Source organism: Streptopelia decaocto (assembly GCF_964273445.1).
Source record: "Streptopelia decaocto genome assembly, chromosome: 2".
In the NCBI taxonomy this organism is placed as follows: domain Eukaryota; kingdom Metazoa; phylum Chordata; class Aves; order Columbiformes; family Columbidae; genus Streptopelia; species Streptopelia decaocto.
Genome location: NC_138655.1, coordinates 116,441,040 through 116,466,591, shown reverse-complemented (window position 1 = coordinate 116,466,591; position 25,552 = coordinate 116,441,040). Strand labels below are relative to the sequence as shown.

The window sequence follows — 25,552 nt, the reverse complement described above, 5'->3', positions numbered from 1 at the left end:
GAGGGAGAAGAAGGAAAACCCATCTCAACTGCAGGAGCACCACACATTTGAGGTGCAGTCCCACTGGAAGCTGAACCATCTCCCCAGAGCTTCTTGTCTGGGGGAGCACTAGCAAATTACCAGCAAAACTCAACGCAAGTGCTCCCAGGTCTTGCCCAGTGTTTGACGATGAAGCATACAATCCTTCTGTCAGCACTGGAAAGCACAGTCTGCAAACTGAAAAAACACATAATTATAATAGATATCTGTTGTTTAAACGACTTCCTCTCTGTCTGGCCCAACAAAGAGAGCGGCTAATGCCCAGTGGGTGCTGGAAGAGGTACAGAAGTGAGCATTTCCCCTCTGACTGCAGGAATTTCCGTTTGCTGTTATCCAAAAATCATGGTAATAAATTTGGAGGTGGAGGGAGGTGGATTCTAAGCTCATGCAAAGCTGTCTCATCCTTTGGCTTCAGTGAAGCAGCACGAGGTCACATCAGCTGAGGACAATGATTGAGCTTGGCTCTTGTAGCCAGAGCTGATTCCCTGACACAGCGGGTGAAAGAGCCTCTTTTAACATCTGTTGCGGATGAGCTGCCATGCCTCATCATCTGGGCACAAGCTAAAGAAGGGGATGTCTGTGTGCTTCACCTCTGACATCAGGAAGCCAAAGGCAGATTCTGTTCACTAAAACTTTGCTCTACGAATGTGTATTTCTTGGCTCATTACACTGACAAGTTATGCTTGTGACTTGGTACCGCAACTTACACTCTTTGCTTTCAGCTTGCCTTTAAATGCTTCAGTTTTTTAATTGACAACAACAAAAGGCCACTGTCAATGTTTGTGGCATTCAGCTGCCATTCTGATGCCAGTTGCTGTGTGCAGAACTCAGTGAGAAGGTGGTGTTCTGGGCACTTCATCTTCCCTGAGAAAGTGATTGATGTATCATGATAAGTGACATATCACTTTATCACAATAGGTGACAATAGCAGCCATTCTGACCGCTGTCAGTATCAATGCAACAGACTATAATGATAGTGATAAGCTGTGTCCTTAGGAAAAGTTTTGGTTCAAGGAATGTGGGCTAGAGAAGTCATTAGTTAGGTACATCAACTAAGGTCATAGTAGATGAATGAAATATTTCAGAAAAGAAAAATAAACTGTATAGGAGACTTCACTCATCTCCTCCCTTGGCTGCTTTAGGAGCTGGAAAATTTCCACCTGCTCTGGTCTGCCCTCAAAAGATGTAAAACAGGACCCCTTGGTAACACAATGGTCTTCCAGTAAAAACAAGTGCAGATCGATCAGTATAGTCCTCTGTATTTTTACTCTGTATTTTTTAACTCTAATATATATTCCTGATTTTGCAATGGATCCAGGGAGTAACTTTGGTAACTCATGTCACCTCCCTGCCCTTACTGGGCAGGCAATTCAGCTTGCATGCACCCTGGCTTTTGGTTTGCCCCAATAGCTCTGCCAAGCACTTCTGGAGGAAGGGGGTGCCCGGGCTGCACTGAGGGGCCCTGACCAGCATGTTCCTCCCAGGTCAGCAGCACCTGCTCCTGTGGTCAGCCCTCACTCATGCCAGGAGTCTCACTGCCCTTGGCATGCTCACTCCCGTGAGTAATTGCAGCCGCTTCGTAAGGATTTAGTCTCATCACCAAATTTACTCCAATTCTGGAGGGACAATGAGCCAATTATTTGTTTTGTGGGCAGCTTCAGTAGTGCCAAATACTGGCTGCAGAGACTCTGGCTATTAAGAGCTGTCCCTACCTGGTTTGTAATGGATGGGTGGAAGAAGACAGCTTGAACTAACTAACTCCCAGGGTGCCTTTAGTCCACCACACCACATTATCTCCCATTTTCAGCCATTTGTTCTTTAAATCTTTTCTCAGGTAGTTCATAAAATATTAATTTAAAAGGTCCCAGATATTTCTCTTCTTCTCCTTTGCTGTAAAAAAAAAAAAAAAAAAACAACAAACAAACAAAAAAAAAAAAAAACCCGAAAGTGCTTTTCTTCAACCAGTGCTTTCTTTTCTAAGAGAAACATTTTCCCTAGCCACTGAGACAATAATTTCTGTTTTCAAAAACAGGAAGAAAAGTATAAACAATGTGCAGCCAGAACAAATAATAGAGGAGGTTTGCCAACCACATTCCTAAACGCACATATATAATGTCTGTGAATAAAACTGCCACAGCCCATGATTCCTGACATTCAGAACTGTCACACCATTTATTTTAGGCTTAAGATTTATGAAAGATTAATGATGATAAAGACCTACTGCTAGTTCTAAGCAATCTGGGGATGTCTTGCAATTTAGAAACTGTTCCCAGCGGCTGACACAGAAGAACAGAAGAAGCCGGAGTGGTGGATGCAGGGCATGGGGAGGATGCAGCCTTCCAGGCAAAGCTCTCCTCTGCATCCTCAGAGATGCCTGGTGCGCTTCCCATGCTGGGAGCCTCTCTATAGGAATGAAACTTCTACGTGTGCAGTGCAGAGTCTGCAGTGGAAAAAGACAGGACAATTCACCTGAAGAAGAGCACCACAGGGCTCTGGCGGATGGGCTCTAGCAGATCATGCTGCAGAGGTCTGAGATGTCCCAGCCTCTGTCTGTCCCCAGCCCGCTGCAAGGAGGTACCAACCCCACAACAGCATCTGCACATCAGCTCCTGTGCCTGCATTGCAACAACCAGATTCAGCGCTAGCATGTAAGTGCAGACTCCTGAGGAGGCTGAGTTTGTGCTAAGACACCAAGCTGAGAGTGAGAGCACTGGTAGGACTGGTGTTGGCAGTCTGAGGGCAGTAATGCTGGCAGAAGGGCAGTCTCAAGCTGCAGGGTTGCAAACATTGCAATCCAAACTGTCTGATCAGTGAATGCAAGTCTAAATCCTCAGGCACTCTTCCTTCTGCTGAATTTGGCTCTAGCAGAAGGATTCTCTTCATACAGGGCTGTGTACATTTTCTGGGGCATGGCCCACTTGTAGTTTTTAGGAAAGGGCCACACGCAGGAGGACAGGCTGGCATGCAAAGTCTGTGATGTGTAAATCAGGCGCTCACTGCCCAGTCTCACCAGTGGTGCATGTTGCAGCCTGTAAGGACTCTTTTCTGTTCACATCAAACTGCTTTGTAAGTGATGTGCTTTCTCTAGCCTTATACATGGGGTTTGTACCACATTTACTACATTGTCTTGAAAACTACTGAGTTGTAATGGGGCTTGGCATCAAAGGACATCCCAGTAGTATAGGCATTGGTTAGACATCAGCCATAAAAGAAAATCACAGTGCAAAAACAGTGTGAGGATTTGGGCTAGGGACATGTTCCCATCTTTTCAGTGAATATTTTAATTTTCTTCTTTATTCCTCTTTACCTGCCCCCCATATGAATACGTTGTCCTAGCAAGCCTTGCCGTCACTGGGAAGACAGCAGACACAGCTGTGCCCTGGAGAGCACTTTGGTGCCTACTGCCACCACTCAATGTGCAGCCTGTCCCCCAGGGTGCATCTGCCCTGCCACTCAGTGTGGATGTTAGTGCTGTTTTAGGGACATCTTTTACAGAGCTTTCCGGCAGGCAGTGCCAGTGGCAGCATTGCGGTCAGCTCCTGAGAAGGAGATGATGGGTGACCACTGGGCACACACAAGATTATTCAGTGAGTCAGAGCTCAAGGGTAAAATCAGAGCAACTCGTTTAAGATGGAGAGGTTTCGGTTTTGTTTAAATGCCGAAGAAGGGGTGAAGAGAATATTTTGAATTAACTACGAATTTTTAAATAAAGAGGAAAGAACCCTCATATGATGATTGTTTAAAGCTGTTCAAGTGGACCTGAAGGCATGAAAACTAAGAAAAAGTGAGCAAGCACTCCTCCCGTGCTCACTAGAAAATTGATCCTGGTTCTCAGCTATCATTTATGTATCAATAATAAATATTGACTACTGCCCTACCGCAGGACTTACGTAAGTGCTCCAGACACATCTTTTTGCAGACATTATGATCGGTATCTTTGACTCTATACTAGTCTCATTATAAATGATGAGCCAACAAATACTCTTAGAAAAGTTTTTACAATGTTTTAGTTGATGTTTGGGAGCTTCAAAGACTCATATAGAGCTGCCTTCAATCTATATGCACTGTTCTTCATTGATTAGGTGAGCTCATTGATTTCTAGCAAGATCAAAGGTAGAAGACAAATGGTAGAGAGTTTAAAAATGGGGAAGACCTACCAAACCCATTTGCTAGTTACCTGCTGTAGTGGAATATGCTTTTTCTGTACAACAGCCAACAAAATATCACTTTCATTCTTATATGATTCCAGAAATGGTCTGGACATGTAGGGACAGGGTTTATTCTTGCTGCCCTGGAAGCTCCCAACGTCAGGAATTTTATTCTGTAATTTGGCCTGCTGTTCGCCACAGGTACCTTCCATGTGCTTCCAACTATCTCCAGTGTTGCTCCTCTCTGTGTTGGGCTGCCCAGCTGAGCATCATTTTACTGATCTCCTATTGAGGAGGAACCCTCAGCTTGTAGGAAACAGGGATTTCCACAGGGAAATACCAGCAGTCATATTAAACTAAACCAAAAGGGTCTTCTGATGGTGACCCTAATGACGGTCAGCAGCAGATGGATAGAGGAAGCACATAAAAAGGGTAAGTAAAGAAATAAGGCCCTTCCCTGGTGGCATCTGTCAGTCTGTAGACACCTCCTGAACTGGTGCTCATGTCACGAGCTTTGAGTCCAAATGCCCTAAGATAGATCTTTTTCTCATGAGTTTGCCTTATTTCTTTTTGAAGTTATTTGTAGTAACTGTTCAGCCCAAACAGATGAGATGCAGTTTGCATTTACATTGAACTCCAGGCTCCTTCCCAGTTTGTGGCCATCCAGTATTTTCCTGAATGCCATTGCTAAGTATTTCTCTTTAGCTAACGTCTGCATTTTGGGCCACTTTCCCCAGCTCGGTTAACTGGCATTTTTTGAAAAGAACATCCTTAATTGGATCAATTTGAAAGGATATTAATTTTCTGTCCATTTATTCAATCTCCCATTCTCCCCACTGGGGTTCACAACCCTTCTGAATCTGAGTGGCATCAATGAATACAATTAATATAGAGTACGCGTACTCTCTCAGATCATTAGTGGGAATGTTAAATAAGATCAGGTCTAATATTGATCTCTGGAGCACCTAACTTTCTAGCTATTCCCCATCTAACCATGTTGATGACTAATGATGCTTTCTACAGCTAGGCAAATGAGGTTTTGGCTTACTGCCAGTCCCAAAAATCAGGAGAAAGCAAAAGAGAAGGTGGTTTAAATCATGCTGAAAAGAAAAAAGTTCAACACTTACTGGTGAATCAGGAAATCATGTATATTCCGTTTGCATCAGATGGAGTTTTTCCTTACTTGACGTGATAGTTTCGGTTTTGTTTAAAACATGAAGTGTTTTAAAACTTGCTTAGCTGCACATTAAATGAACATTTCTAAATGAAAAATAGTTTTGAATCAGAAAATACAAATACTACTTCCTAAATGATCCGATGGTATGTTGTATTTTTTAGGGTGGTTACTTTTTCAAGACCAAACAATCTGGGAAAAAGCAGTTGCTAAATACCCAGTATAGTTTTGTAACTGGCAAATCTACATTTTCCATCCCTTCCTTTAACCACACCCACTAGAAAAAGAAAATTTTATTCGAAATATGTTGTCCCTTTCTGAACATCTTACACCAGGTTTTCATTTCTTATTCACTTAATTTGATTTTTAGTATTTGTGGCATGTAAATGGGACAGCTAATTACAGTGATTTTTCTGAGTTAGGAAGCGTTATTGCTTGCTGTTATAATTTCATTTACTGTAGCAATGCCTAAGAGTGCTTAACTGTGGCCAGGATCCTGCGGCTCTGGGCTCAGAAGGAGCACAGAAGAGCAGGCAGATCCTTCTGCTGAAAGAGTGGAGCTGAACATCAACTGTAGGAGGCTGCAATGCACAAGTTGAGCACTGAGAAAGGAGCAGATCTCATGTTTGCTGCTCTTGTGTATTTTACTGCTTTATGGTTTACCTGTATTGGGTTTAGTTAGAAAGAGATAAACTAATTGGGGAAAAAAAAAAAATAACACAGGATGGTTAAGGAGCCTGCGTCAAGGGAGAGGCTGCTGAGAGGTGCAGGTATGAATTGAAGGTGAGCTCAGAACTCTTGAAGTACTCTGAGTCTATATTAATTTTTGTCTTTATGTCTAATGATATACAAATACACTACATTACTACTGATTTTATATTTTATATGAATAATATAACAATTAAAAAAAAATAAGGCTGATAACATTGATTCACTTTCTGCCCACCCTGTGAATTGATTTTGACTGCATTTCTAGGCTAATGTTGTCTCCTGCCCTGGTGTTACACAGCTTTTATTAGCCCCGAGCTTTTGGTCTGTGTACCTAGTGAAAGCCTTGTGCTCAGAGCCAAATGAGCTTTCCTGAGCATAGGGGCTGGCCATGGGATCAAGAAATCAGTGGTGGTTGTACGCCAGCTCCATTCTTGTTATGCAGCGCTGCCAAATCAAGAGCAGCCAAAAGGCTGGTCTACCCACTTTGGGGCAGAAAATGGCCCTGCACAACTCCAAGATGAGATGTGGGATCAACTGCCACCTCTCACCCTCCTCTTCCTGCTGAAGCCCCGTTTCTGCCAGCGGTGCAGGACAGCCATTGAACACAGGTAGGGCAGATTACAAATGTGCAGTCTCAGAGCCTCTTGCCAACAAAATCTAGGACACCTATGTCTCTGTGTAAACTCATTCCTTCCTCAACAGATGTCAGAGGAGCCAGTCTTCTCAATTGCACATTGCCTTACGTGTGCTTGCCCATTTCTACAGGTTCCTCCTTGTTTTTCTCTGATGCTCCATTTAAGAGTTAATGGGATAAAAAGTTTCAGGGAAAAAAAAAAGAAAAAAAAAAAGTAGGTGAGGATGCTGCAGCACTGTCCTAAACAGCAGATGTATATCCAGAATGTGAGTCCTCAGTATGTGTGTGTGGAGGAAGGGAAGAAGTAAGATGCTTATTAGACCAAATGGGAGTTCTGTGCACGGGAGAGGAGCGCTCTGCGGCCCTGAGGATGTAAGGAAGATTTGCTAACTTTGCTTTATACTATTCATGCAGATAAGGAAGACTCTCAGTCTCCAATCATAACTCGGTATTATACAGTATACTCCCAAAGGCCATAATTACTTCCAGAAGCAGAAATTTGAATGACCCAGATAATTAGTTCAGTGCAGCTGGTCCAAAAATTATTTACATAAAAGCCAGTTTTACTTGAGGGGGAAGAAAAACAACCTTGCTAGCGAAAGCAAATGACCCAGTTAGCTTTGTGCAATGAGTCTGAGGAGGCAGAGCATGAGTGGCAACACGGTGGTCTGTGCCATCATTTCTTCCCTCTTGTTTCAAAGGGCAAATGTTGGACTGCCAGTCTGGCAAACGAGCCCCTCTATAGACAAATATAGAGGAAGGCAGTGAAGAAACAAGAAAAGTGCCTGAATTTGACACTGATTTCTCTGAGAGTCACTCTTGGAGAGATGCACAGGTCCACTGCATCCAGGGGAAGATATTTCACTTGCAAAGGCACAGGCACTGAGGGAGCAGCAAGCTGGGTGAGGAGCAGCACAGCTCTGCCGCAGCCTCTGAGGAAGCTGGCGTCAGTTCTTCCACGCAGGGGACTGACAGCCAGGCAGTTCTCTGGATTAATTTTTAACTAAAACTGGTTCCTCTGTTCACCTTAGCACGTACCTGGGCAGCAGCAAGACCGCCTGGGAAGGGAATGCCCAGCAGCTCTGGTTAAGGTCTCAGGGGGCCGATACTGGTGTTTCAGAGGTTGCCTTCTAAACTGCTAGGTTAAAAAGGAAAGACAGGATATCTTTTTAGAAAGCATTTGTTTTTAAAAGCATTTGAGTGATTCAACCTTTTGCTGGTGACTCTATGCACTTTTAGCGTGCAGTAATGGACGTACTAATCACTGCTGGGTTAACCACTGCTATTTATTTACAGCTTGTCCTATATGGACAAGTCCTCAGTCTCAGCTCTGTGGTGCTCTGACCCTGTCTCCATGGCAAGCTCCTCAGTCCCTGACCGTGCTTTTACCCTGCAGGCAATGAGGATGGTGGCTGCTCCCACCACCACTCACATTCAGCCCCATTGTAGATTCACCCCCTGTGAGCACTTCGCTTCCCATAGACTGGGGCATCTTGTCCCCTGCCCATCAGTGAACCAAGACATGCTGCCACAGCATAGTGAAACACAGAGCTACAGGCCATGCTAAGTGTGAGGAATAAGGAAGCCTGAGCTGTTTATTTTGTCCTTACATCTTTGCTAGGCGTTCCAAAGGTTACCCCTGTTTATTCAGTCTGTAGCCACTGCAGAATCAGACAGATGCTCCACAAAAAAATGTAGGAGGAAAGATCTTTCCTGTCCTCAGTGCATCACCTGACACCACCACTCTTCAGCCCACCCTCAAGGCATAAGTGGTTTTGTGCTGCTGCTTCTCAAAAAGCTTGCTCACTCAGAACAGAGCTCTCATTCCCCCAAAAGGAACCAGAAGATGAACAAAATCTGTGTGAAACGAAACAGGGTGACAAAGATCTTTTGTATTCAAGAGAGAGCACAAACATGCTTCCTTAAAAAAAAAAAAAAAAAAAAATTGTTCTCCTAAAATGTTGTAAAACGTACAAGTAATAACAGTAAATTGCTGTGTATATCACCAGCACTACATTACTGTTTGCTATTAAGTTTGCTATGGATAGCACTTGTTACTTAACAGCATTGTGAATAATCAGATAACATCCTCATAAAGAGCCTGGATCTGATTCACCTCCCACTTACACCGCTTTTATGCTAGTACATGCCCATTGACTTAATGGGGTTAATGTTGATTTACAACAGTGTAAATGGAAAGGTGAATTGAAGACCACAACAGGCAAGCTGGAGAGTATGTGATTTGCAGTAGGCTGGATCCCAAACTGCAGTAACACATCCCTGGATGGGGACTATGTCCACCAAGATAAAGAGCTGCACAGTTGCCAGGGCAGAGGAAATGGAAATTGAGGCAACTCTGTCCTTTGTTTCCAGTGAATGTGCACATCTTGCACAGCACAACAAGCCCACAGGTTTCCTTCCGTTTTCCTCACCCCACCCTCTCTCCATGTGTCTCAGGAGCATAATAAGCGTTTTTTTTTTTACATAGCATGAACCCATGAGGGTCTTAATGATGTGCACACTGGAGATATTTCGCTCTGCCCTTTGCCTAAAGACACCATGCACAAAATCCTAGGGGCATGGACTGCATGCACAGAAGCCTGTGACACACAAATGAGCTAAGGACTTTTGAGGTAGGCATTTAGAAACCAGTTGACTTAAAGGTTGATGCAAACTCCAGCACATCCATCTTTAAATGTCATGCAAATTTAAAAAGAAATCAGCCTTGCCCATCAAACTGGAGTTTGTTCCGGTTCACGACTCTCATGTTACTGCCCCCAAAAGCTGTGTGTGCACAGGGCACCAGCACAGGCACCTTGCAAATGTTGCTGGTCAGGCAGAAGTAGGTCTCATACAAAGGGCTTGGGGTCACTGGATGGCAGGTCCTGAAATAAAAATATTAGCAGATAGAAAAGGGACTAGCTTCATGCAGGATCATGGAATGGATGAGGCGGGGGTCTCAGGGGTATTTGGATGAGTAAGCAATGCCATTCTCCCAGACCATCTTGATTTCCCACTTGCTGTCTGGGGGCCCATTGGTGGAGATCTGCAGGAGTGTATACATCTGCACCTGTCTCTCTTTCAACATGTGAGAACCAGCTCCTCAGATGCTATCAGGCAACAGCAACTGAGTTCAGCAGAAGCACGGCAGTTCCCACCAGCAGCAGAGCTGGTCCTCAGGGATGCCTGTCTCCAAGAAACAGCACAGCCTAGGTGTTTGGAGACAGTGCTGTTGGTAAATATACCCTTGTTACATAAGGGGAATGTTTCCTCCCCTGGCTCCTCATCACCCCGTGCAGCATGGGATGCTCGCAGTGGGAGGGGAAGCAGGATGTGCTCCCGTGTGGAGCACCCAGTGGTCCCAAAACACCCTCGTCCCGCGCCGGGGCTGCCGACGGAAACCGCTTCTCCCTGTGGTCTAACCTTGGCTCCCAGTCAGGGTGGCAATTACACCACTGTAATGGGTACTCCCAAGGTGTGTTGGTCAATCAGAATTGCATGTTTAAGTGGGTGCCGAAAGCCGTGGCAGGTTTGATGATTGCTCTGCACCAGGACTGCAGCTGTAGGCTGGCAAATGCAAGTAATGCCCAGGCAGACCCAGGGAGCGGATCTAGACCTTACTTTCACTCCAGTTGCAGAGATGTAGAGCAGCAGGTGCTTTGGAGCAGCTGCTTCCCTGATAAAACTCTTCCTGTCTCGCAGCAGAAATGAATTTGCCCCTCTGGGACGGCTGCTCCCTGATGTGGGAAGTTCAGGAACCTCCCTGAGGTGCAAACAGACATTTCCAGCAGCAACAAAACATACATAAACATTTTAAAAGATCACTTTAAAATTCCAGTTCTCCCCCTCAGCTGGTTGACACCGTCCGCTTTCTAAATGAGTGGGATTTCTCCTGTCTTCAGCTTCATACATATATATACACACATACAAGCACGCCCACCTGGTACACAAAGTATTCCCCATCTTCAAGTCACAGTCTCGGCAGAGTACAGAATTAGATCCTGTTTCCACTTCATAAGCTTGCCCTCCCTGTTATTTTATATAAAGCCACTTCAACCCTGAAGGAGCTGGCATCTCACATCCCTGCCTTCTGAATGTACAGAGCAGAGGAGTAAAGAACAATATAGCGGGGGTGAGGGGGGATGTTCTGTTTCTGCTCAGTAACACATAACATCCCAGAGTTAAATACCAACAAAATATTCAGTGTTAATGTTTAATATTTCTGCGAACTTGTCACCTCCACTTACTGTCTTGGAGCTGCCATTCTCTCGCAGACTCCCACGTCTGAGCTCTAGGCCTAACATGCTTTTCCATTATACAGTAGAAGAAAAAAAGAAAGAAAAACCCAGAAGAAGAGAGAGACAGTGACTCTGTCTGGGTTATAAATCTAGGTAGGGCTTTTTTCACCTTTCTGTTTGAGAAATAAAATTACTCTCATAGCAGAACTCCTGAACTACTGCTTTTTGAGGATTATCTCTTTGAAGCACCCTTTCTCTCTCCTCTGTGGGATGCTCTTGGATGTATGAGGATTTGCTTTGCTGCACTGGGTAACCAGCCTCCTCACCCCTTCCTCCCCCCACCCCGGCCAGAGCATGGCGGTTCTGCAAGCAGACTTACGAGCATAGAATTTGGGTGATCCAGGAAGAGAATGTTGCCTAAAATAACACAAATTAAGACACCGTCTGCCACACTTCAAACTCTAGTCAAGGCTGATTTGCAGTTGTGAGGGTCCTCCCGAAAATTGCATGGACGCCATTTCACAGAGCTCACTTGCAAGCTCAGGAGCATTTCTTGGTGCAGCTTGGTGCCACCCCAAACCTCTCCCTTTCACCACTGGAAACTCAGACATCAAATAAAAAAAAAAAAGTCAAATCTCCTCGCAAAACAGTGGGAGCACTGCAAACAGAATTGGGCCATCCTGCCTGTCTCTCTGGTTTCTGTAAAATGCCTTATTATCCCTCTAGGCTGAGTGGTTAATGAAAATTCAAACTCTTCTGGCTCATTCCAGTTAGGAGGCGAAACAGGTGATGCAATCAGGTGTCTCTGCTGCTATTCTCTTTATTTGGAAGGTTATACAAAACCCTGCTTCTTTAAACACAGGAGGAACAAAAAAAAAAAACCCAAAAACCAAAACCAAACCAAACCACAACAACAACAAAACAAAAACAAAGAAACAACACCCCAACAACAAAACCAAACCAAAACAAAACACAAACAAACAAACAGCTATTTCCCTACCCTTTACTCCAAACCTCCTTAGGTCAACACCCCGACCCAAAACTGACTCAAATATTTTGCCAAAACCACATAATAATCAGACTCCATTCAAACTTTCTTCTGCTTCTGTGAGCTCTGTTATTCCTAGTACACCTCTGTTTTTTTTTTTTCCTACAGCAACAAACATACTCACCACACCTGTGAAACAACATCCAGCCTGGACACTGCTATGCAGAGCAGCTGAATCCCTGAAAAACAGTCAGTCTGCCTTTTGTGAGGAGTGGAGGGGAGGACAATGACACATGCTTAATGCCTCTCACAACCATTGAAAATGAAAGCTGCCCCTGAACTATCTTTTTCACAAAGGTTTAACCCAGCTCTAGCATCGTTCACCACCTTTGTGTAATTCTTCCAGCAAAAACTTTCAGTTAAAAATAAACCAAAGCAGGTAAACTGAGATTTCTGTGGGGTTCAGTGACCAGATCCATTAGGCTTACAACACACACATAGAGATGTGTTGTCAGCTCTCTGAGCCTGCAAACAAGCCATGGCTGCAGAAGGATTGTAAAGTACCTCTGTTGTTTCCCCGCCTTTCAGCATCACTTCTGTTTTGAGGATGATCCAAATGCCACTTTAGTACTGATAATTTGGATACAGACCTACAAAACATCTAGCGGGGTCAGACCAAATCACCCAGAAAGCTGTGTCTGGCAGCCAGCGAGAGCAGATGCTTCAGGAAATGCACAAGAAAAGGGCATATTCAGACTCATCCTTCCTCTGGCGTGGGCTTCCAGCTTCTGACAAGCTGAGCTGAAGGATGTCTTCATGTTGTTGTATTTAACATCCCGCAAGAGTCTTTTCCGATCTCAATCTGTCTGATCACTTTTCGCTTTTGGCCTTCCTCGCATCCTCTAGAAATCGGTTCCACAGCTTAATTACAAGTGTATGTTTGAAATTTATGGCCTGGTCAACCAAAAAAAAAAAAAAAAAAGCCCTAAGCTAATGGACACCAAGTAAAACGGTGAGAAACAGTAAACAACCATTTTTTATTCATCTTCATTTATTTTTACCACGTTTAACCAATCTTACGGTCGAATTTATGCAATACACTTCTGAACCTGTTTATATCTTCACCATCTAAATATCCTGTGTCAACGATTTCCCAGGATAAGACTGTGCTGGTGACGTATCTCGATTTGTTTTAAATCCATTCCTTGATTAATTCACTTGGTATCCCATTTTCACTTTCAAGAGTAGTAAATAATCCTTCTGTTTGTACCTTCTCCAGCCATCTGTGGTTTTATAGCACACTGCTGTAGTCCACCTTGGCCTCAGTCATCTCTTTCTAGACTGAAGTGTCCTGGTCTGTTTAATAATAGATTGCTGCTAAACTTAACCATTGCTGCTGGGAAAAGTGGGGAGTGCAAAGGCAGTTTCCGTGCCTGCTCTCAGGGTTTCATTTTCCTGTTTCATTGACCTTAGACACAGCGCCTTTCTGGAGAGTATTTAGGTCATAGGAATGTAAGATATTGGAAAAAACGTGAAAGCCTGTGTAAAGAAAGTAGCGTCTAAAATACTTTGGGGAGGGGAAGAAGTGAACTTTATTTGCATCTGTAAGAAACAAGATGTAAGAAATGTATTCTTAATTATGTGCAAAAGTAGCACGAGGTATTGTTAGGCACTCATCTGAAATAATCACAAATCTTAATTTTTTATTAATGAACTTGGATCTGAGATGGAGCTGCACTATATGTTAAGGGAGCTGACTACTTTCTTCTGTTGACATATCTTTAAAACAAGGGAAAAGATAGAAAATGGAAAACATCAATATCACTGACTTGCAAACAAGAAGGAAAGTTAAGATGGAAAAATTGGAATCGAAACACACAGAGACATATTGTGCAGTGAAGATACAGAAGTTATTCATGTTTCAGGAGAACATGGTTATTAGGTAGACTGACACAGAGATTAGATATAAAATATTAGAGTGACTCAAAATAATTTTATTAATATATTCACCTGCATTAAATTGGATGGACAATTACATATTACTATGAGGTTTGAAATACATGAACTTCCTTGAATATGTTTACTTCCAGAATGGTGACATGCAGCAGCAAGAGCATTTTCAAAATAATTCCAAAATTCTTTTGCTCTTTTTTCCTAGAAAAAGTATTTCACTGTAATTCCTTTTGACTTTTTCTTTTTGCCAAAATTTTCAGTGAGTATGCATTAGTTCTTGAGATAAAATTGAGACAAATCACGTTCTGAAAATTTCCAGGAGTCATCTAGACCAATACATCCTAAGGTATGCTAACACAGAAACTGATGGCGTTTACTGCTGTTTCTGAACCAGTGGTGAAAACCCAACATTAGTGTTTTGCTTAAAAGTCTGGCTTGTTATAGCCCTATAGTTTCATTACAGCTGGTCTACAATCGACACAAACGCCTTGAACTTCTTCGTTCATAATTGCCAACTTCATAGTTTTCATGAACATCCATGTGTTCATGTTTTCTTTATGATTTCCTCACAGTCATGTTATCTTGGGTATTTGATCATCCAATATTTAGGGCCTGTACTCCCATGCAGCACTGGGTATGGCTTCCTGGCTTTGTGTTGCAATCTTTAGTTGAAGAAATAGGGACTTGAAGAAATGACCTAATCTCCCTCAACAGGGTGAGATACCTCCAACAGCCACATTGTCCCACCCTAAACCACATACCTATGGGAGGTGGCCTGAGGTGCTGTGGGGCTTTGCTTCTCTCTGCCCACTGCAGCTGGGCCCTATTTAGCTCAGGCAAAACTACCCCATGATTTCACACACAGGCTGCAAAGTAGATTTCTCATGTAGATAGTCACCAAGGGTGTGGTTGTGAGCAGATTTATTTAAAACAGTGCAAAGGGCTGTGTGTTTCATATTTAGCTTATTCTGGTTAGCTTAGGATGGTTGGGACTTGACTTATGATTGAGACTCTGGTACTTCAGTTCCTTGAGGGCACAGAGACATGGCTGCTGCTCTCAAAACAACGCTTGTTGATGGTTTAAGCAGATGTTTCTGCCTGGCATTTACAATTATCTGAGTTGGTTACCACAACTGGGCCAGAACAAGGCTGTGAGTCTGATGGTTGGGCAGGTTGGGCAGTACCCTACATTAAATGAAAACACACCGGTCTTCAACCTGAGCAGCAGTGTTTGTTCCCAGGTATGTTAGCACTGATTCGACAGAACTGGTGGGAATAGGAGCAGAGATCAGGCCTTAGGCGGATATTTAAGCTGCACAGGTAGCTCTGACCCCTATTTTTCCTTTCCCCCTTGAGAAACAGTGAATATTGCTATAAAAAGCAAACATTTTATTTTTTGAGGCCTGTGTGCATTTTATAGCTCACCTTCTATTAAAAAAAAAAAAAAAAAAAGTTTTGAGCAACCCTAATTGAAGGCCTGAATAGAAAGCTAAAAGGGATGAAAAGAGGCCTTACTGAACATTAATGCTGTACAGGAGGAAAGCTGTGGTACACTTGCATTGGTAGGCAGTCATAGCCACTATCTGTCAATGCTAATATGCCATGTGAAGAGAAATGTCTCCCATTACACCTCTGAATAGGTCAGTGATGCCTACCCATCACCAAAGAATACAAATATGAGAAGCATTTTGTTTTGTAGCAACAAAAAAGATAAAATATTGTAAAAGGTTGCCAACAGAGCAAGCTCTGTGGAGAGCCATAGCCACTCTGTGCAAGATCTGGAGAGGACACAGAAACCTTAAAAAAGGAAAGCAAAGGGGGAAAACCTCTGAAGGAGGGAGTCACCAGTAATTCGGGAAGCAAACCCTCCAGATGGGAACAGCCAAAGGAGGATAAGGAAGGGGCTACCCAGACCATTGACCAAGCAGGGAGGATGGTGCAATGTAGGACAGATGTGCTGGAGACCCCTGGCATTGCCTCCTGCCTCTCCTGCAGGCCACAGGGTGTCCTTGGGCAGGCCATGGGCCATGTGCACCTTCCTGCACACCAGAAAGTGTACTGGTGTGTTTTGGGGGTGGGATGGGGTAACGTGCCACAGCAGCACCCCTCCTCCTCCTCCTCCTCTTCCTCCTCTGGGGTATGCTACAGTTGCTCTTGCACACAGGGTTCAAGGATTTTTCATTAATTTTTTAGGCCACTTTCCTGTACAAATTAGGCTTACCCAGACTGCCTGAGCACCTGTCCATTAGTCTCCCCTGATAATTCTTGAAGCCTTTTGTTTCCAGGAACACTGACGGAGGGGTGAAGTTTCAGATATACCTTGTCCCTACAGGTTTTGTGAAAGTAAAGGACTAGGTAGAGAGACCCTCTCTGCTTCTTTGTTGAAGGACTGACTACAAGAGTTTGGCTGTTATTAGGCACCAGAAACCTGCACAGATGAGTCCCTTCCTGGGCTTCATTGCTTCTGCTCCATGGGAACTCACTCATGTATTAACTGATTTTTTTGTCCTTCCCTTTATAAAGCCAGTGCTCGACTGTAACAGGGATAATGATGTATTTTGCGGGAAATAGAATGCTTATGAGAGCCTAGCTTGAAATAAAGATTATAAAAATGTAGTATCTAGCAATTGTAATATCATCCATGGAGCGGGAGCCAAACAGATAGATAGGTAGGTAGACAGATAAATAGATTTCTTAATTGAACTCACTGCTTGGCTGTATTTCCTTTAGCCAAGTACCATAGGTGACTGACAATAAAGGACCATAAGGAAGAACATGTAGGGGTTTTTAACTGATGTGACTTATCATAGACAAGTTTTTACACTTGGATCAGCCTATACTGGAAACCCCTAAATAATTCAAAGCATTCAAATGGTCTAACACAAGCAAAGTAGTATTCTCCCCAAAGGTGCCTGAAAGCAGAAAACAAGGTGGCAATATTTCCTCTTTTAAAATACAAGTAATATTTCATTCCCCTGCTCCTCAGCATTTAATATCCTATATAAATCAATACGTACCTCACTATCTATCAATAAATGAATAATTACATTTCTGCCTATCCCCAGATGCTCTGAAACCATTTATTCCAGTCATTTAATCACAAAGCTGTTATTTCAGGGGAAATTTGAGCAGACATGAATACGTAAAGCCAAAAATAGAGAGCTAAGCTGAAGACTTCGCTATAATAGCAGTCTCTTCCAAAGTGAGCCGCTTTTCACTTTCCCGGGAGATGTAATAGGTATCTCTTCACTTTGGAAAACAATAACTGGTACGGTAAAGCTCAGTCAAGCAAAGCAGATCTTCACTCACTTTGCTTTTCACAGTCAACATTTGAATGCGACAGGGAGTCCTTGCTGCTCTGATCAGTAACTCTCTGTCTCCCCCTCAAAGGACCTGAGGTCCCAAAATGTCCTCATGCTGGAGCCTCCATTTGAAAAATAATCATATAACAAGACCCATCTTTCTCTGTAGAAAAACTTGTTCATCTCAAATGAGTACACTTGTGGTTTTTTGAATGGACCTGCATCTGGGAAAACTGAAAATATCCATCTTCACCCCATGGAAGCCTTAGTTTACCTGCAACAACAGCATTCCCCTTCACAGTTTTTTCATTGTCCTTTTGATGCCATGTGCCTGCTGTTAGGAGACCAGATATATAGATATATATATATGTATGTATGTATGTATGCAGGAGAGAGTGTGTGTTTATACACATACAGACAACACATAAGATTCAGAGGAAGAGTCTAGATTTGATGTGAGATCTGTAGTTTCTCATTCACTGACATTAACACAATCTTCCTCCTGCACCTCAGACGTGGAGATGACTGAATTAGGCTATGTCTATGTCAAAATACTTAACAAATATTAATTATATAAACCTCCCTCCCATCTCAATTAGATACAAGCTTTTTTTGTCTCTAAGAAGGATGGAAACTCAGATGACTTGGAAGAATTCAGAAAGCAGAATGGTGATATGTTCTCCCAGCTTCCCATCCTATGCAAACCTGTTCTTCCTTCCAGACAAGCTGGATATGTTTACCATGTCTCTACCTTTGTTTTTGCTCACCTTCCATCCCCACAGGGAGCCCTCAAGCACGTATTTATTTGCACTTTGAACCTGTGCTTACTTGCACAGCTATGCTTTAGCTCAAACTGGGACCTGATTGCTTTAGAGGAGGCAGAGAGGAGATTTCCTGAGCACCAGAAAAGCTTCAATGCCTTTGCCTGCAATTCCCCCGTCCACCCCAGCACTCCAAGTTCTCCTCCAGTTGCTACCAACGAGTGGGAAAGAATCCTACAGCAGTTCAGAGCAAAGCATGTGCAGCACAAACACTCACGAGTGCAAATTAGTGTGGTCAGACTAATGTGGACTGAACTTTGCTTTCAACAGCAGAAATAGCAAAAGTCTGTATGCATATTCTAATGTATACCATGAATGTTTCTGAATGTACAATGGCTTATTATGTCAGATTTAGCTTCGGGAGGTGTCTTGCATCCTATAAATGTTAGGTTACAAAAAATGCTGACGTGTATGTATGCATATAAATACATATGTCTGGGTCTTTGTGAAAAATAACAGCCTAGAATGGCTGGATGGATAGCTGGCAAGCTAGCTAGCTATACGCACCCTTAAACTAAAAAACAAAAAACCAAAACAGAAACAAACAAAAAAAACCACCCCAAACAAACAAAAAAAACCCCACAAAACACAACCAAACCAAAATAAAACAAAACCAAAAAAAACCCACAAACAATACAAAACAAACAAATAAACAAAACCCCACTTTAAGCTACATGCATCTTTTAACGCTGACTAGATTTGTAAACCCCTAAGTACACAGAGATGGCTGCAGCCACCACAGGTTCCATCAAGTTTCCTTCTCACTGAGTGCATGGCCCTGGATCCTGTTCTGCAGGTCTCAGCAGTTGCAGCAGAACAGGGAGACATGGTGGGTTGACCCAGTAGCTTGGTCGTTCGTTACTAGTCTTTAATCCTAGTAGCAACAGCAAAGCTTTGGTGGGTATGATTTGAAAGGTAAACAGGCAAAAAGGACCATGATAATGCCAGAGCGAACTCTTTTTCTAGCCTCTGCAGTATCCAAATTAACAGGTATTTTTGAAGGGTGAATCTAAACACATCCCATTTCTGTCATTCAGCAGCCTGCCTGTGGCAGAAGCAGCCCTCGGTCCCCGCAGCCACCAGTCAGGTGTGCAGCAGCCCCTGCATTCTGACACAGACCATTCAAACCTGCTCCCACTTTGAAGCTGGCCCTGCTTTGAGTGGGGAACTGGACAAGAAGGTTCTTTCCAATCTCAATTATTCTCCAGTGCTAAGTTCAAACCCCAGTTTAAGTGGACAATTGGGTGGCATATCTCAATCCCAGCACAGAGCTTACCCTGCTCATTCTGAACCATGGTGGGCTGTCTGTGGCTGTGGAACGAGAGGAATAACATGCGGTTTGCAAGAAAGGAACACTCCTGATGCCAGGAGACACTGGAGTAGCTCAGGCCAGCTACCTTCCCTACCACCAGCACCCACATAGATGGAAACAGAGTAAAGAAAATTTCAGGCACAACTGAAGATTTGCTACTCCTTTTCCTTGGGAGGATGTATCAGCTCCCATCTATGCTGAGTCCGGGCTATGAGACCAGGAGAGCTACCATGGCTTTGTGAGGCCATGGTGCTTCTCCAGCTGCAGAGGGCTGTTTGGCAGGGGAGGCACACCCAGCCCATTGTCAGGAGCAGGGAGCTGATCCCAGTCCAAATCCACTGTTGAGATAGCAGATCAAGATTAACTCTGTTTACTTAGAAATCACCACGCTGCACAGATCTGTCTGCTTGTGGGATTTGTGCTAGCTTGATGAAGGGGTTGGCTCCTATCCTCAGCTGAACTCTCACGGTTCAAAATTGTTATGGCTGTTTTTCTGTGTGCTTTGGGGTGAAAAATGTCCTGCAGTTGCTGCTTATAATTATTTCCCCCATGTTTCAACATTCTCCAGATGAATGTCACCCGAAGCAGCGCCCTGAGAGACTGCAATAATGATTGCCAATAGCCAACATCCATACTAAAAATAAAAAGCCACAGCATGAGACTGACAGACAAGCAATGTATCCTCTGGCGAAAGTCACCCATCACTGGAAGGAAAAGTTCTCCAGTTCTGTCTTCTCCATGTTGAAAGAAGCTTCCATCCTCTTCTGACGCCATCAGGACATCAAGATGGTGTGTAGGAAGCACTAGATGAACTGATACTCCCCTTCCATAAGTGTCCATGTTTAATAGTCATTAAATTTTAACTGATCAGTAAATACAGTGGAAGGAAAGAGAAGGCTTGTCAATGGAGCATTTATTTGCCCCTTGGAGGAATCTGAGTAGCTGTTACCAAACAGCTGGTTTTTGCCCAAGAGCTAGCAGATCATCTTTTTTCTCCTTCTCTGGTTTCAACAGCCACCTTTTGTGGAGATGGATTAGGATCCCACTTGCTGAAGGGAAGGAAACCTAAGGAAGGTCACAGCTGAGGGAAGGAGAGCTGTTGAGGATGATGTTTCCATGAGTATCAGGGGTATGAATGGCAAGAGAGGGCAAGGAGGAAAGCCATGAGTCTGCCCTTTTCTCATGCCGATCCTCAGCACAGAGGGTAGAGGGTGTGCAGTACAACCATGGTATAAAAATGGGACTCACCTCAGTACCAGGTAACATCAGCTCTTTGGACAAAGCCTTCAGGTTGCCCTGCCTTGTACTGTGTGTGGCAGTTGTCCAACCTGGCAGGAAGAAAATGTCAGCAAGCTTTCAAGGACTCTCAGCTCTCCACTGCAGCTCAGGAACTGAGACCTCAAGGTTTTTCCTAGTGTATAAAGTTTTACATATTGTACCTGAGATGGGCTGAAATCTTTGTTCACCCTTCTTCTTGGTAAGTATTTAGCACACAGGGATATTTTGCTAATTTTTGAGGCCGACCTTGCTCAGAATGGGGTCTTGAGACCAACCCTTTATGTGCTGCCAGCAGTACATACACTTGGGCTAAGTAGAGGTATTTTGTGGCAACTCATCCACAAGTTCACTGCAGTGTTAGGTCTGATCCCAACCCTGCAACAAAAGCCTTCCTGAATTTTGCACGCAGTAACCTCACAAGATGAAGACATTCTGAAAAATAACGTGACATCCTACCCTTGTGAAAATAAATAAAAGGCCGCATCTTTGAACAGCAGTGGTGAGATGTTTTGTTTGCACTCATTTACCCCATGCCTGGGAGACATGAATTCTCAATCACTATTGCTACACAGTCTTAAATGCAAAATAAAGTGCTTCATGTGAATGATTATAATTGTTTAAACCAGACTCTAAGCACCCAGTTGAGAAAGGATAGTACTGCCTTTGAACTGAAAATGTGGTTCAAGAGTGAAGGAAAGAGTTTCTAGCTTTTATTTTCCATTTTTACAAGTCTCCTGAAGTCTCCTTCCCAGTCTGCATAGTCCTGAGCAGGTAACTTCCCTGGACTTTTGCTCCTTGGGGGAACCACAGATCCTGGTGCATTCTCATTTAACTGAAAGGATCCCCAGTTAAAACCATAGCACTCAAGCTGATTCAGTAACTTGATTGGCCCACTGTTTTTTAAGAAGTTGCAGAGCTATAAATAAGCTTTTTCAGAGAATGATGTAGCTGCCAACTGCAGCTGATGTTATATTATTAGATTCAGGACTAGAAAGAATGGAGTCTAGACATTCTCTTATTAAAAAACAAGAATTTTTACTTAACGTTTCCTCTCTCTGCGGTGAAGTGATAAATATCATCAATGTGTCTAATATTTCAAGTCAAGAATCAGTCCCACCCTCAGTCTTCTGCTCCCTCAGAAGTTTTATAGAGGTTCATAGACTTTATGACAAGCCTCTTGGAACAAAAAAGTGAAAAGGGACTCCCTTTTCACTTGTGATAAGGCATGGGGATTTGTTCCTTAATGTCTCTAGGCCTGTTTATTTAATGACACCTGAGCCATAGATAGTGTTATTCCAACCCCTATATACACAGCACCACTGCCCATCACCCTGTTAGGGACCTGCCCTGACCCTCACGAAACGGTGGCATCGCACTGTGAATATCAGCACTCCAGTGACCAATGAAGCAGCATTAAACAGACCCTTACACCTCGAGCACAGCTTTTGATGGGCTTGAGAAATCCATCCCTGTTGTGATTTCTAACAGAATCCCTTGGATGGGCCATCATCACTTGAGGTAGGGAAGCAACTCATACAGCTAATGGGAGTCCTGGCAGACCATTCAGCTGTGTGGTAAGCTCCTCGCCTCTAAGAAGTGAGACCTCCAACAACAGCTATATTTCAGACAAGCTTGCTGGTGCCCTGTGTATTCTTGGGCTATTCTGATGGAAATCAGAGGATAACACACCCTAAAGAATCAGATATGGGTGTGTTGTTTTCATGACCAAGAGTATGGTGCTCCACAAAAATAGCTTACTACCTTGTAAATACTCCTGAAGTAGGGGGCTGTTCAAGATATGTCTGCTGCTAATACTTTAGGCAGGTCAACTATATCCTAACTCATGCTTGCTGGACTACATGATTATCAAATCTTAAAGCAACCAGTGTTTCTAGTCATATTTTATCCCAGAACATGGTTATCAGCTCATATCTATGCCTTATTTACACTTGAATTTAACATCATGTATGCAAAAATATGCTAAATCCCTCATCTAAAAACCAGGCGTCAGCATACCTTAAAACACCTACATCTTGTCCAGAATATTCCGCAGCACTTTAACTGTAGGATGATGCCATGGCAGTTTCTGACCTAAGAGAGTTGAGTGCTGAAGCAGCACAGGTGAGATACGTTTGATATGACTGTGGCAGGGTTCCCCAGAGAGCATTACAGCACATTTTCCAGGTTTCTTTCCCATATAAAGGTACAACAGAGGGGACGGGCTGTGCTAGTGTTTGTTTTCGGCGTGACAGGCAAAGCACAGAGACTCTCATGGCAAGAGGAGGAGCTGCCAGAGTGGCAGGAAATTCTACTTTCCCAAGTGTTTCCTAATTAGCACCATTTCTGGAGGCACAGTACCTAATCCCAGGGTGCAGGACTGACCTGGTTACTGAAGGGAGGCACTGTCTGGTGTTTACCCATTGTTTTACCAGCTCTGGAATATACTCACTATATGTTCACATACCTGGGCTCTGTCCCTCTTGTCACTCAGAAACAAGGCGGTCGGAGCTCAGAGAAGAACCCCTGCCCAGTCCGTGATGTTCGATGGGGTATCCCTCCACAAGTATCGTAGTTTCATATAAATACAGGTGCCAGAGGGGCGCACGGTGCTCTGCCTACAAATATGCCCCTGTGAGTGCTCCAAAACCTGGGCCCTGCTCATAATGTACCTACAGTCAGCAATTCAGCCCAGTTGAAAATATCTTAGTGCTTGTCAGATAGCGTGATTATCACATCTCAGAGCCTGCATTTGCCTTCCTAGGCCAGTGATTACTAACCCAGAAAGCCCTTGCTTCCCACACTTCTAGTGGGACTATTCCCTTTTCCTGAAGTTTACCCCCTTTCTCACCCAAATGCTATACAATCTACACCTGCAGGAGAGGCAGCAGAAGGTGCTTCCCATCACCTTTTACCCACAGCAGTGTCACAGCTTGGAAACACCCTTGTCTGCTCACCCCTTCCAGCTCTGGGTTGTCTCGTAACACAGCAGGGGGCTAGAAGTGCTGCTCTAGCCCTGGTCATGCCTGTCAGTGCTGTGCTGAGCAAAGCGAACCCGCCCCACTTCACAGTCCTTGTCCTGGCAACCGCAATTTCATCAGACCTGTCCGATCCCACTGATAGCATCTCCTGGAAAGGCTCTTTCAGCAACACCCGCATATAAGGAAAAGCACCACGTGAGCCCTTCTGCCAGGAGGCTGAAAACATAAGCAGGGGAGGCTGTGTACATCTTATCTGGAATGCCAGAATGTCGCTTTTATAAGCAGCGCCCTGTATTATCAGAAAAGAGGCTATTTTCAGCTTCTTAGCTCACCCACTGGTGCAGTGGGTGACCAGGGCTGCAGGAGCTCATTTAGGAGTGAGGAGATAGAGAGCTCCAGTGAAGCAGCCAGGGATTTCCAGGAACGCCAGGTCACCCTGCATCCGCACCAGCCTCTCCATGATCTGCCAGCAGCGGAGCAGGACAGGCTTGGTGGAATAAGGCAGGTGCCATTACATTACGATAATTTAAAGTATTTTTTGCCTAACCTGTTAAGCCACTGACTTATCCTTTTTAGTTCCCCGCACTAGAGAAGAGAGGGAATGCAATGGGGGCAAATAGATATAGATGATATTATTTTAATGCCAAGATTATTTTAATAACAGGATCATTTTAACTCATGTAATAAAATTCAATTCTGCTCAAAAAATTAAATAACTTACCACGTTTCTATGCACACTACACTAAAAAAAAAAAGCCCACAGTTAAAGCAATCATTTATTCTTTGACAACAGGAAACAGCTGATAAAAGAAAATTTCTTTTGTTTTGGATTTACAGACCATTTCCCATGTGTTATGTTTGCTTTGGCTGTCTCTCTGGCATCCGCTGGTAGAGACAAGAAGGATGGGAAGACAAGGGTGTTGCGCAAAAAACAGGACCCTCAAATGCTGTTACTCCTGTAGTCCTCTGCATAAAGATAGCAAGGATCCTCCTCAACCCTTTTCCTCCTCACCAGAGACTTTTTAAGGAGAATGTGTTTGTGATGTGTTCTTAAACACATCACAAGATTCCTGGGAATAGACAGGCTAGGAAGTCCATAGTCTGGAGATGGAGGGGAAAGAAAAAAAAAAGCACTAGCCTAAATAAACCAGTATGCAATTTCTCCCACATGTTACTCTGCAATCCTTTTGTGCTTGGCTGGTTGTTTTATTTCCTAAAGGAAGCACTCCTCAATGATTGTCACACTTGTGCCACTGCCCATCTGGCCTCCCTTTCCCTACCTAAAGGGTGAGCCTCCACATATTTTGGGTTGTGCACATCCCTACTTTGCTGCACGGTCAGGTGAGGCCTCACGGTTGCCCATTCACAACACCTTGGGTAAGAAACCTCTTGCCATGTGCTGACATTGTACCTGTGCCCCCTGTTTGGGCAAACAAAGCAGCCCAGTGCCTGAGGAGCATGGAGACCATCACCCCAGATGGGGCTCATGAAGGAAGGGAAAAAGGATTTCTTGTCTTAATTATGAACTAAGAGGCTTTGAGGTTGCTTTCTGTTTGGTTCTTACCTGAGAAACAGCAGGACTTCTAAGTCTTGCATTGGTGTTTTTGTCCTTTCTTTTCCCCTGGTGAACCCTCTGCAGGTCTCAGAGGTGGGAAAAAGCAGGATATTGAATCTTTCCTGCCCAACAGCCCCTACAGCCTGAAGAAGGACTCACGAGTCCTAAGCTTGTCTGTGCTTCCTGGCTCTCAAGCAGGCCTTGCAAAAGCTGCGACCTTTACGTGCTGGCAGTAACCATGAAAAGGGTCTATTAAAACACTTTTATTTTCCATGCTTTGGGGATTTACAATATTATGATCCAGTGATAAAGTGACTGCACCATGTATTTAAAAATGTCTGAGATTTCCACTGTAGACCTTAAACACAGTGCTAAATAGGGCAAACAAAAATAGCTGTTACTTTGACAAGTGCTTATTTAA

The 25,552-nt window shown here is 43.8% G+C and overlaps 1 long non-coding RNA gene across 1 annotated transcript; it reads left to right on the top strand.

Annotated features, from left to right (window-relative positions):
* Positions 1–2,229: 2,229 nt before the first annotated feature.
* LOC309436394 lies at positions 2,230–21,025 on the top strand. The gene is made up of 3 exons (XR_014183333.1): positions 2,230–2,687; positions 17,970–18,227; positions 19,889–21,025. It is a non-coding gene; the product is annotated as an uncharacterized lncRNA (long non-coding RNA).
* Positions 21,026–25,552: the final 4,527 nt, after the last annotated feature.